At 35.5% G+C, this 11340-nt stretch overlaps 2 long non-coding RNA genes across 4 annotated transcripts in view; one reads left to right on the forward strand and one right to left on the reverse strand.

Moving 5' to 3' along the window:
- Window positions 1-3114: 3114 nt before the first annotated feature.
- On the forward strand, window positions 3115-4029 carry LOC147644613 (uncharacterized). The gene is made up of 2 exons (XR_015270193.1): window positions 3115-3629; window positions 3690-4029. It is a non-coding gene; the product is annotated as an uncharacterized LOC147644613 (long non-coding RNA).
- Window positions 3596-11340, reverse strand: part of LOC147644614 (uncharacterized) — a 212046-nt gene continuing 204301 nt past the window's right edge. For all 3 annotated transcript variants that reach the window (XR_015270188.1, XR_015270189.1, XR_015270190.1), the window contains one exon: window positions 3596-3843. This is a non-coding gene — a long non-coding RNA (uncharacterized LOC147644614). The remainder of the gene's footprint in view (window positions 3844-11340) is intronic.

The raw sequence follows: 11340 nt of genomic DNA on the forward strand, positions 1-11340 counted from the left end.
CAGCTCTTCGTTGATGATTTCTAGGAGTCGGTCCTCAACTTTGGTAAATATCTTTGTTCCGAATAACAATTCAAATGGAGACGACTTTGTTGTTGAGTGCACTTGTGAATTTAGCGTCCTTTGTACTTGTGGGACGTATTTGTACCACTTACTCAGCCCATCTAAGGGTAATTTCGAAAGAATAGATACAATTGACCGATTAACTCTCTCGACTTCCGCATTGCCTCTCACAACGCCCGTAGTGACCCATACGTGCTCGATCATATTTGTTTTCACAAAGTCCGAGAAAACGTTGGATGAGAACGCAGAACCTTTATAGCTTATAATTCGCTTTGGATAACCGAATATGTCTGCCCATTCAGCCAGCAATCTTATTGCTTCTTCATGTGCCGTTGTCTTCGTTGGGAACTTTGAGAATGCGTCTACAGCAGCTGGAATGAATTTATATTGCTTTAAGGCTTTGAGAAATGAATTTAAACTGAGGCTTCCATCGTTCCGAGGTGATTGATGTGCAACGTGTGCAGAGGAACATCTCTCTTGTCGATGCAATGCAGTAAACCTTCTTGCTTACCCAATTTTTTGTTATGGATAATACAGCAGACCCAGTTGGAAATTACTCGGGCTACTTTTCTTTAAAGGTGTGGAATATAAAACTGCAGCTCGATGTTATGCATAGTCTTACGAGCTGCTGGATGACCTTCTTCGTGAGCACTTACTATTATTTCTCCATCCATCAAACTTGGGACCACTATCAGTTTATTGCCTTCTGCTTCTTTGAAAATCATCCCACCTTTGAGCTTGTAGTTATCAACAGGACAATTTTCAAGAATTTTTATAATTGCTTTCTTCAGCCGTGTGTTGATTTCTGACGTAACTAGAAACACGTCCAGAGGATGCCTGCTCAGGTGATCCACGTGTCTGATACTGCTTCCTGCTCGGTGTTCCATGTCAATAGTGAAATTCTGCAGATAAGGGACACACTGTGCAACTTCTCTTGGTATATCTTGCTTCGTAGTAATTTTTTTAACGCAATACAATCTGTGACCAGCTTAAATCGAGCTCCAAGAAGATAGTTCAATTGGTCCGATCTATACATGTGCACTGACATGGCAGTTGCCGTGGATATTTTTTACAGTGCCATGAATTCATTTTTTACTGAATGTGTTCCGTTATATTATCCACCAAGCTCGAATAAACCGCCGTGGTTTACTTAGGAGTTGAGCCAATTTAAGAATAAAAAATCAAGACTGTATGCTAAATTAAAATTCATCGGTTCTCAATCTGCCCTTTCATCTTATTTATCAGCCCGGTCAAACTTTACCGTGCTGAACGCGCAGTGTTATAAAAACTATTTAACTCATTATAGGGCCCAGTTCTCACATGACCCAAAACAGTTTTAAAATTTTGTTAACATTAAACGTAAGCCCAAAACAAATCCTTCCTCGCTTTCATTTGAAAATACTACCGCAAATAATGATCAGGACGTTTTTTCAAACAACTTATTCAAACTCTTCGTATGTTATTTACACCAGACTTATTCCTACGACATACCCAAATCAAACTTAAATTTCTAGCCTAAACGAAAGCTCTCTCCTTTTAGATCTTCATCGTATCAAGCCAGTTTATTCGGCAGGTCCCGACGGAATTCCTTTCTGTGTGCTCAGGTATTGTGCCGACGCCATGTGCTATCCCTTCTGAAATTGTTCACCTTATCCTTAGAAATCTGCCATTATTTGGAAAGAATCGTTTTATTCCTCACCAAAAAAATTTAGCAAATTGGATGCCAGCAATTATAGAGGAATCTCGGCCATCCCTAAACTATTTGAAAACATTGAAAACATTGGATCTTAAGTTAGGGCGATCAAGCCGGTATACTGTAAACACAGCTGGAAAAATTTCGGAGCTCAGAATCTCCGACTTTAATCAGGTTTCTGTGAGCACAATAACCTGAGATGCAAATGAAAGGCTATCAGAATACAAGTTAGGAAGCATACTAGGTAAGCCTCTTGCATTCTAATAGGAAGTACCTAGGGAGTAGGTTTGTTTTTTGGGTCGGGATTGGAAGACGTAGAAGGCGCAGTGGTATGATCATGTCTGGGAAGAGTTTTTCCTTTTCTTCGCTTCGAACTCCTTAACAACAATGTACAATGGCCAGAAGTTGGGAGAGAAAATGGTGTTAAAGAGCTCGTTAAGGACTTTTATTTTGAAAGAAATACCACAAATTTTATACCAACAATAAAGGTAATTTTGCTCCCTGGATATTACATTGGCTGTTGCTTAGAGATATTCCGTCGCTTATCAATCTGAAAGACCGCTATAGGGTAGAAGATCGCTGGGTTCGGTATGCTTCATAAAAGCGGGAAACCCTATGACGACCCTATCGCCCAATCGGCTTGCTACCAGCCTTTGGAAAAAAATACGGTAGCGGCCTTCGTGGACATCCAGCAGGCGTTTAACCGAGTCTGGCATCCAGGCCTGATGTCAAAGGTCAAGGGACTGTTGCATCACCAGCTTTTTGGCATTATCATCATTATATATCCTAAAAGCAGTCCATGTCCAATTGGTGGAGGACAAAATAAACTCCTCCTCCAGGATGAGATTTTATCTGGAGGCCCCCACATTCGGGCAGCTGTTCGACCATAGAATACAGTAGCTATTTAAATTAAGACTAGCTCGTTATAGAAAAGTTGTTTATTAAAAATAGATTATTTCATAAAATGTAACATCCATTGTCTAACTTAATTTTTAGATCCCTTAGAGGACACAATGTAAAAAATATGATATGTTCGTCCGATTTGCTTAAATTAAAATCGAAATTATGAAAAAAATAAAAGTTGAAAAGTCTCTGAGTAGATAAAAACATTTAAAAAAATATTGATGTTCGAATTTTTTTGTTGTAAAAATGTCTTGATTTTTCTATGGCAACTTTAGTTCAATTATCATAAAACTAGAATAATACACAATGACTTTATATCAAATTTAATAAAAATATTTTGAAAACTGGAAATTGATATTTTTTTCTAAAATTTTCGGATCATTCCTATGACAGCTATATGATAAAGTTGTCTGATCCGTACCGTTCCGACTTCTATACGAGTGAGAGTATATAGAAGACTTATTGTAACGTTTCATTCAGATAGTTTCAAAATTGAGAGACTAGTTGGCGTATTGACGAACAGATGGACTGACGGATGGTCGGACAGACGGACGAACGGACAGAAAGTATTGTTGTATATGTATATCAAATTTAACATAATGAACGTGACCGCATTTAGTTTGAGAAATCCTTTGGATTGTTGTATGGGCATACTGGGATTAAACTGCGATCTATTTTGCCTATATATTCGGCTACGTATTATTAATTCATTATATATATATTTAAATCTAAATTGTTATTTTATTTTAAGTTATTCGTACCGAAGTTTCAAAAACAACAGTTAGTTTATATTTTTGCTTATTGATTAAGTAGTTGACCACTAATACTATCAGAGCTGGTTGCACAGTTTTTTGTAGAAATCAACTTTCATCATAAAGTTCTGCGATACAACAAATGGGTCAGTGGTGGCGTGGTCACAAATAAAAGAATGATGTATTGTAAATGGAAAACTACGATTCTTTTTGTCATTTCGGTAATATTTACAATATATTCAAAATTTCATTTTAATTTTTTATTTAATATTTTGTAACAGAAAAATCATACGTGAATCAAATCGAATTTTACCTGGCAATAAAATTATTCCGAGTGTCCAGAAAAGCTCCATCCAACACAAAATTTTTTCTCTATGCAAAGTAGTTTGGAATTCTCCCAAGTACGGGAATACTATTCCCATTGTTCCTGCAACGCTAAGAAATAAGAAAAAGTAATTTTAATAAACTGATACAGGCATTTCAAAAACATTATCCGGACAGAACACAACAACTGCAATTTTTCTTGAAAAGAAGAAAATACTTATGCATAGATATTGTAGTATTGTCCAAACGCATTTGAATAAAATAGACAATTTGTTTCGGCTTCTTTGAGCGTCTTTATTCGAATGTTTTTTAGTTCTCTTAGACTAAGGCTTGCTAGCTGTCGGCGCAGCGGCAGAGCAGTCGTTTTATATATAAGTAAAGTAACAATATGTAAAATGGGCAGAGGGAGAGAGAGAGAGAGATTTATGCATGCACATATGTATATAAGCGGTCAGTGTGGGACCATGCTGACTCGGCTCTAATCGGCGAATGCTAAGAGTGCTTATCATATTACGTTTGCACTTAAAATGTATTTGGGCACTTGGAATGTTGTCGCTGAAGAACAAAGACAATGCTCTTTATACCTTATTGGCATAACAAAGTGTTGTGCCTTCGGCTGACGAAGTATTGCCGCACAATATTTATGTAATGTAATAAGAGCGCATACATATGTGCATACTCTACAATATAAACTGACTAACAAAACTGTAACACAAATTCGATACTCTAATTACAAGGGTCTGTATCTTCTGTTCTAATGAATGCAGTCTGAAAATCTTAGCCTAGTTTACCAAAATTTGGAGCCGTTTGATAGAAGGAGAAAAATGTGCGAAAGCTAATTGTAAAAAAAAATGTTACAGTTTTGCACAGCGTCTTTCTTTTAACAAATATTTTTATACCCTTGCAGGGTGTTATATATATATTTATTTATAAAATAAACAGCAATATGTCTGCCATTCTTGATTTATACCCTTACCTCTGCACAACAAAGATGAGTGTTTTTTAACTATGTGCTCCGACTCACATCAAGTGGGCAGATGCAAGGATAGGTATTTTAACACATTATTTACATTAATCTCGATGGACTATTCAACACGTAACAAGAAATAATACTATATTTATTATACATGGAACACGGACAGGATCATGCTCGTCAAGGTTCGTCTTACACACATGAAGAGCGATTGGACGAAAATGACGAGAAGGCCTTCCAGGGACAGCGAGTCGTAATTTGCTTACTAGGTACGTGGAGCAAATCTCACCGTTAATAAGCTTTAAAATAAAAATAACACCGTGGCAGGTTCGACGATCCTTTATGGTTAGGAGGCTTAAAAGTCGTAGTCTGTCGGCATGTGATGGAAGAAGACGATGTGGGTCCCAGTTTAATCCACGTAGAGCAAACAAAAGGAATTGTTTCTGAATAGATTCAATACGAACAATATTCTAGAATAGGGTGAACGAGTGAGATATAAAGAAGTTTTGATGTATAAGGATCATCAAACTCCTTTGACCATCGCTTAACAAATGCAAAAACTCCTTGAGCTTTACTAATAATTAAACCAATGTGGTCATTAAAATTAGGAGTATGGTTAAACATGACTTCGAGATCTGTTAACGAATAGATGAGTTCAAAATCGCTCGCACCTATAGAGTAATTGGCGAGATGGCAATTATTCCGGTAAAACGAAGAAAGAAAGAAAACTAAGATTATTAGAGCACCAGGATTGCATGTTATTGTGGTCCGTTTGCAGAAGTTTAATGGCAAACATAGTTTGACGTCATCTTCCTACATCATCACATTTGAGTGAAGAACCACTTCAGGCAAGTCGTTGATAAAGAGGCCGACAGAAGTGGCCCAAGGTGGCTCCCTTAAGGAACGCCAAAAGTAACAAAAACCCGGTTTGAGAGAAAACGCCTAAAAGCCAACACGTTGATTACGGTTGGAAAAATAACTTAACCATGTTATTGGGTTCGTCTAGAGAATCCAAAAAAGTCCAATCAGCTAGGGATAAATAAGTGTTAATGCCATTGAAATTAGCTTTGCGGAAGCAGCGAAAAGTTCGACTTCTGGGTTTTGAAGTAAAGAAAACAGGACAGGAGATAGGGTCAATTCTTGAGACAAAAAAATCGCCCGTAGCTAACAAATGGTCATTTAAACCCAGAGTTCAGTGAATTCCCTGGATTAAAGATAGGTGCTGAAGATAAATAGTATCGTCAGACCGGCGTGGGATGTAAGAGGATGAGACATAGAGAAAATAATCGTGAACTTGAACACGAACCGCAACAAACTCCAAAGTTTTATCTGAGTAGGTTATGGGAACCAGTTTAGAAGTTAGGTAAGATTTCACAGCAATAAAAACGCCAGCGAATAATTCGCAATCAGAAACAAAGGAGTAAAGCAACGTTTCAGTAAAAGAAATAACGTTGGGCTCGAAGAAGGCACTATTAGCGTGCAGCTTGCTAATTTCCCCCAACAGACTACGAGCATTCTGATAGCGCTGAGAATACGAGTTGATTAGTTTTTTGGAGGCCTGGTTGAGTGAGTCAGAGGCACTCCAGCCAGAGGGTTACACTTGTCAAGAAATTCATGAACAATTGTATGTTCGGGCCATACGGAAGTATTAAGAATCTTAGTATATATCGCCTTTTTGGGCAACGCCAGCAAGAGGCACCGGAATCATTTGGGTAACTCCAAAGATCGTTGAATGGTGTGGTCTGAGGCTTGAAATTGGAGGAGATGCGATAGTGACCGTCGGGCCAATCGCAGAGTGAGCATCATTTAGCTGGTTCAAGGCCACCAAGGCTTTCTTGCAGCAGCAGCATGCGACGTAGATGCTTGATCCACGTTGACTGGCTGCAAGATCGGAGATCCGACGATATCGGCTAGTCCAGAGCAAGGAGCAGCGTTCAATACTTGACACGACGCAGCGACACCTTTGGGTGTCCGACCATATAAAGTATACATATTCTTGATCAGCATCAACTGCCGAGTCGATCTTGCCATATCCGTCCGTACGTTTCTACGCAAATTAGTCTTTCAGCTTTGAAGCTATCTAAATGAAACTTTGTTTTAGTCTTCTATATACTCTCACTCTTACATATGTCGGAACGGGCCAGATCGAACGACTATATAATATAGCTGCCATAGGAACATAGGAACATTTTCAGTTTTCAACAGAATGTAATAAAATTTGAGATACAGCATATATTACACTAAAATTTTGTGTGCTACTACTATATCATATAGGTCCCATAGGAACGATCGAGAAATTAATACAATTAAAAATTATAACTATTTTAGATTTGTACAGAATTTGATCAAATTTGAGATATAGCTATTTTATATTATTCTACAATTTTGTGTAAAATTTAATGAAAATCAGACTACTTTATCATTAAGCTGCCATAGGAAAGATGGAGAAATTAATAAAATTAAAAATTGTAACTTTTCAGCTGTCTACAGATTTTAATCAAATTTGAGATATAGCCATTTTATATTAGTCTTAAATTTTGTGTCAAATTATATGAAAATCGGACGACTATATCATATATGTAGGTACCATACCAACGATCGTTAGATGTAGAGGAAAAAATGCCAATCTGTGAATGTAAAACTGTTAATATAATATGTATAGGTGAATGAAATGAAAGCAGGTATTACTTCATTGCTTTAAACATAAATATATATAATTTATATTGTATGGATTCCTAGTCATAGAAGTTCTATCTGCAAGGGTATATAAACTTCGGCATGCCGAAGTTAGCTTTCTTTCTTGTTAATATTGTGTTCAAAGCCCCTTTGACTTGTTTAGTTCTCCTACGCGACTTGGCATTGTGTTGGACCATTTGGGGGAGAATAGCATGCCATGCATCCTAGAGCTCTATATTCCCATTTGGAGAAACTACGTATTTGGTCAATTGCGCTTGAACAGGACTTTATTATTTTTTATTGTATTAATATCCGGAGATTGTGGTTGCCACTTTTTAGACTGAAATTTGTGGGGTAACATCCAATTTTTGACCAAAAGGTACTTATGGTTTTCAGTATTACCGATCACTTCTGCACGATTTTCTTTTCAAATGGTCAAATTTTGCTCCTTTCGCATTATGCCATAGATTAACATCAAGGGTCCAACTATAAACTATATTATAAATATATATACCCCTAGACCATAATTAAGACACAATGGTGCATGATGGCTTGTCGCACATTACTTAGTAACAGGATGCTGAATCTCTGGTCGTATACTAGGAGCAAGCATCAGACTCAAAACGATTCATTTTTCTTTTTAGTCGCTTCATTGTCCTATGGCTAACACCGAACTTATTAGCCGTTTTTTGAATGGATTATCCTGCTCTTAGCGAATCAATAAATTCCTTTCTTTTCTTACTCTCCATAATTATTAAATTGAACATGCAACTTTAAAATAATTAAACTTAATGAGGTGAATGAAAACAAATTAAATGTACATATGTGTAATAAAAATAGGTAAACAACTTTTTAAGTTAAATGGTTTTATGTTAAACATACATTGCAATGTTTAAGATAAATGTACTGAAAACCAAAAAATAATAAAATAGATACAGTCGTGGGAATTATAAACATATGCATAGACTAGACTAAAATAAAAGCGTGGGGCACGTCAATTGTCTACAAATTATCGAGTTAATGTGCGATAGAAGAATCGTTTAATTCGTCGTTAGGTAGTTGGCCTGCAGACGGTGAGGAAATTACTTCTTTTTTTTGCTCATGGAAATTCCAATAGTTATACACTCCATGTAAATAAATGAGTTGTTTCAACTAGTTTATCGTTGGACATTCACACTGCTGGCTGGCGAGGAATCGTTTCACTGCTCGTAGTTTGTCTTTAATCGACAAAACATATGATAAAAGTACTACTCGCTCACCATTATGAAACCCTAAAACTCGCTTATAATCGAGCTTGCTAGTTTGTTTTTACAGTCTAGCCCTACTTATCACACGTCCATCGTTGTCGGTTGAACAACTGCCTATTTATAGTGTAACATTACAAAACAATCCTTTTGTATCAACGATTGTAGACAATTGACGTGCCCCACGGTTTTATTTTAGTCTAGTCTATGCATATATTTATATATATATTATATATTCCCACGACTGTGTCAATTTTATTATTTTTTGGTTTTCAGTACATTTATCTTAAACATTGCAATGTATGTTTAACATAAAACCGTTTAACTTAAAAAGTTTTTGACCTATTTTTATTTTCTAGTTTTTAGTTTTTATTTCGCATTCTGTTGTAATTGTATTCTACTTGTTGAGACCTTTTATTTGATACACATGTTGATGGTATTGATAAAACCTAAGCTATCCGCCATTTTGTAGCGGCGGCCATCTTGAATTTATAATGCTAAATTAGCATTGCTAATGAATAATCATAATTGTATTGTCACCAAAATCCAAAGTGTATACAAAATTTCAGATTAATCGGTTGACAGGAAGAGGGTGAAATTTGAATTACTAAATTTGACCCAAGAATAAAGAAAACAAACGGGGTGAGCTAAATACAACCATTTAAAAACAGCTTTGAAACTAAAACAACAAACGAAACTTACTTCGGGACGCCGAAATTTATATACCCTTGCAGATAGACCTTTGATGATTAGGAATCAATACCATATAAATTATATATATATTTATGTTAAAAGCAATGAAGTAATACCTGCTTTTATTTCATTCACATAATCATATTATATTTATAATATATTCACAGATTTTAATTTTTCCTCTATAACTAACAATCGTTCCTATGGGAGCTTTATGATATAGTAGTCCAATTTTCATAAAATTTTACGCAAATTAGTAGAGTATTATAAAAAGGCTGTATCTCAAAATTGATCAAAATCTGTTGAAATCTAAAAAAGTTATAATTTTTAATTGTATTAATTTCTCGATCGTTCCTATGGGAGCTATATGATATAGTAGTCTGATTTTCATAAAATTGCACACAAAATTTTAGTGTAATATATGCTATATCTCAAAATTTATTACATTCTGTTGAAAACTGAAAATGTTTTAATTTTTTTTGTAAAAATTTTACGATCATTCCTATGGATCATTTTATATTACTCTAAAAAGTTGTTTTACACAAAATTATAGTATAATATAAAATGGCTATATCTCAAAATTTTTGATCAAATTCTGTTGAAAACTGAAAATTTTATAATTTTTTTTTTTTAATTCTCCGATCATTCCTATGGAAGCTATATGATATTGTCGTCTGATCCGGCCCGTTCCGACATATATACGAGTGAGCGTATATAGAAGACTAACTACAAAGTTTCATTCAGATAGCTTCAAAACTGAGAGACTAGTTTGCGTAGAAAGGCACAGACGGACAGATGGACAGACTGACAGACGGACATGGCTAGATTGACTCGGCTGTTGATGCTGATCAAGAATATATATATTTTATATGGTCGTACTTGCCGAACTTCTGACTGAAATTATAATACCCTGCAAGGATATAAAAAAAAGTTTTGACACACAGAGTTCACTGTAACATATATGTTTCTCCTTCTATCAAATTGATTCAAAATTTTGGTAAACATAATGTATGAAACTTACAACAACTCTAGGCTAAAATTTTTAAAATGCATTCATTAGAACAGAAGATTCAGACATTTGAAGTTAAAGTATCGAACTCCTGTTGGCCCTTGGAATATACTATAGCTTTAGTAAAAAGTTTTTACAGTAGTCTCATTCTCGACTTTATAAGGGATACATGTATTCTTGATTTGCATCAGCATCTGAGTCGATCTAGTCATATCTGTTGTCCGTCAGTCTTTCTGACTCTGCCTGTCTGCCTGCCTCATTTGGATGTCATAGGAACGATCAAAAACTTAAAAGAATGATAACTTTTTTGTTTTGTGAAAAATTTGAATCTAATTTTAATTTTTAAACACTTATTTTTTCAGAATTTCGATTTATTTTTTTTTTATTAGGACGACTATATGTATATTAAAGGTGCCAAAGAAGCGATCCTTAAGTAAATGTAAAACTATGTTATAGCTGTAAAACTTTAAATAAAATATGTAAAGGTGAGTGTATTAAAAGTAGGCATTACTTTTTGATTTGTTTACATAAATGTATAAATTATTTAGCAAGGGGTACTTCAACCGATACATATGAAGATTATGTTGGGAGAATTATTGATCTTCTTCAAACTTCTGGCCTATGGACTCAGATGGCGATAATAAAATTTAATTCTAACTGCTGTTACTGAAGTCTTTTTTTGAATGAGCAGTTATCTTTATCATGTATAAATAAAAAATTACTTGAAGCTAACGAAAGACAAATATGCAGTGGTGGCCGTCTGTGCACAAGTATCTGGCCAAAAGGTACATCAGCGATTTCAGCCGAAGTTCAGTAACGAACAAAAGTCAGCGGCTAGTCTGCTTACTTCCCTGCAATACCAGTTGTTCAGAGCAGACCGCTAGCGCCTAATCATACGCGCATGGGTGTATGGCTGCACATGCTGCGCTCTTAGCTTTTCTCTTTTCTTATCTTTTTCTCTCTCTTCTTCTTCTGTCGCCTTATCTTTTAAGCTAAGCTACATTGTAAGCGTT

This window comes from Drosophila serrata, unplaced genomic scaffold (assembly GCF_035046125.1).
Source record: "Drosophila serrata isolate PLE 108 unplaced genomic scaffold, ASM3504612v1 contig_128, whole genome shotgun sequence".
NCBI classification, from domain to species: domain Eukaryota; kingdom Metazoa; phylum Arthropoda; class Insecta; order Diptera; family Drosophilidae; genus Drosophila; species Drosophila serrata.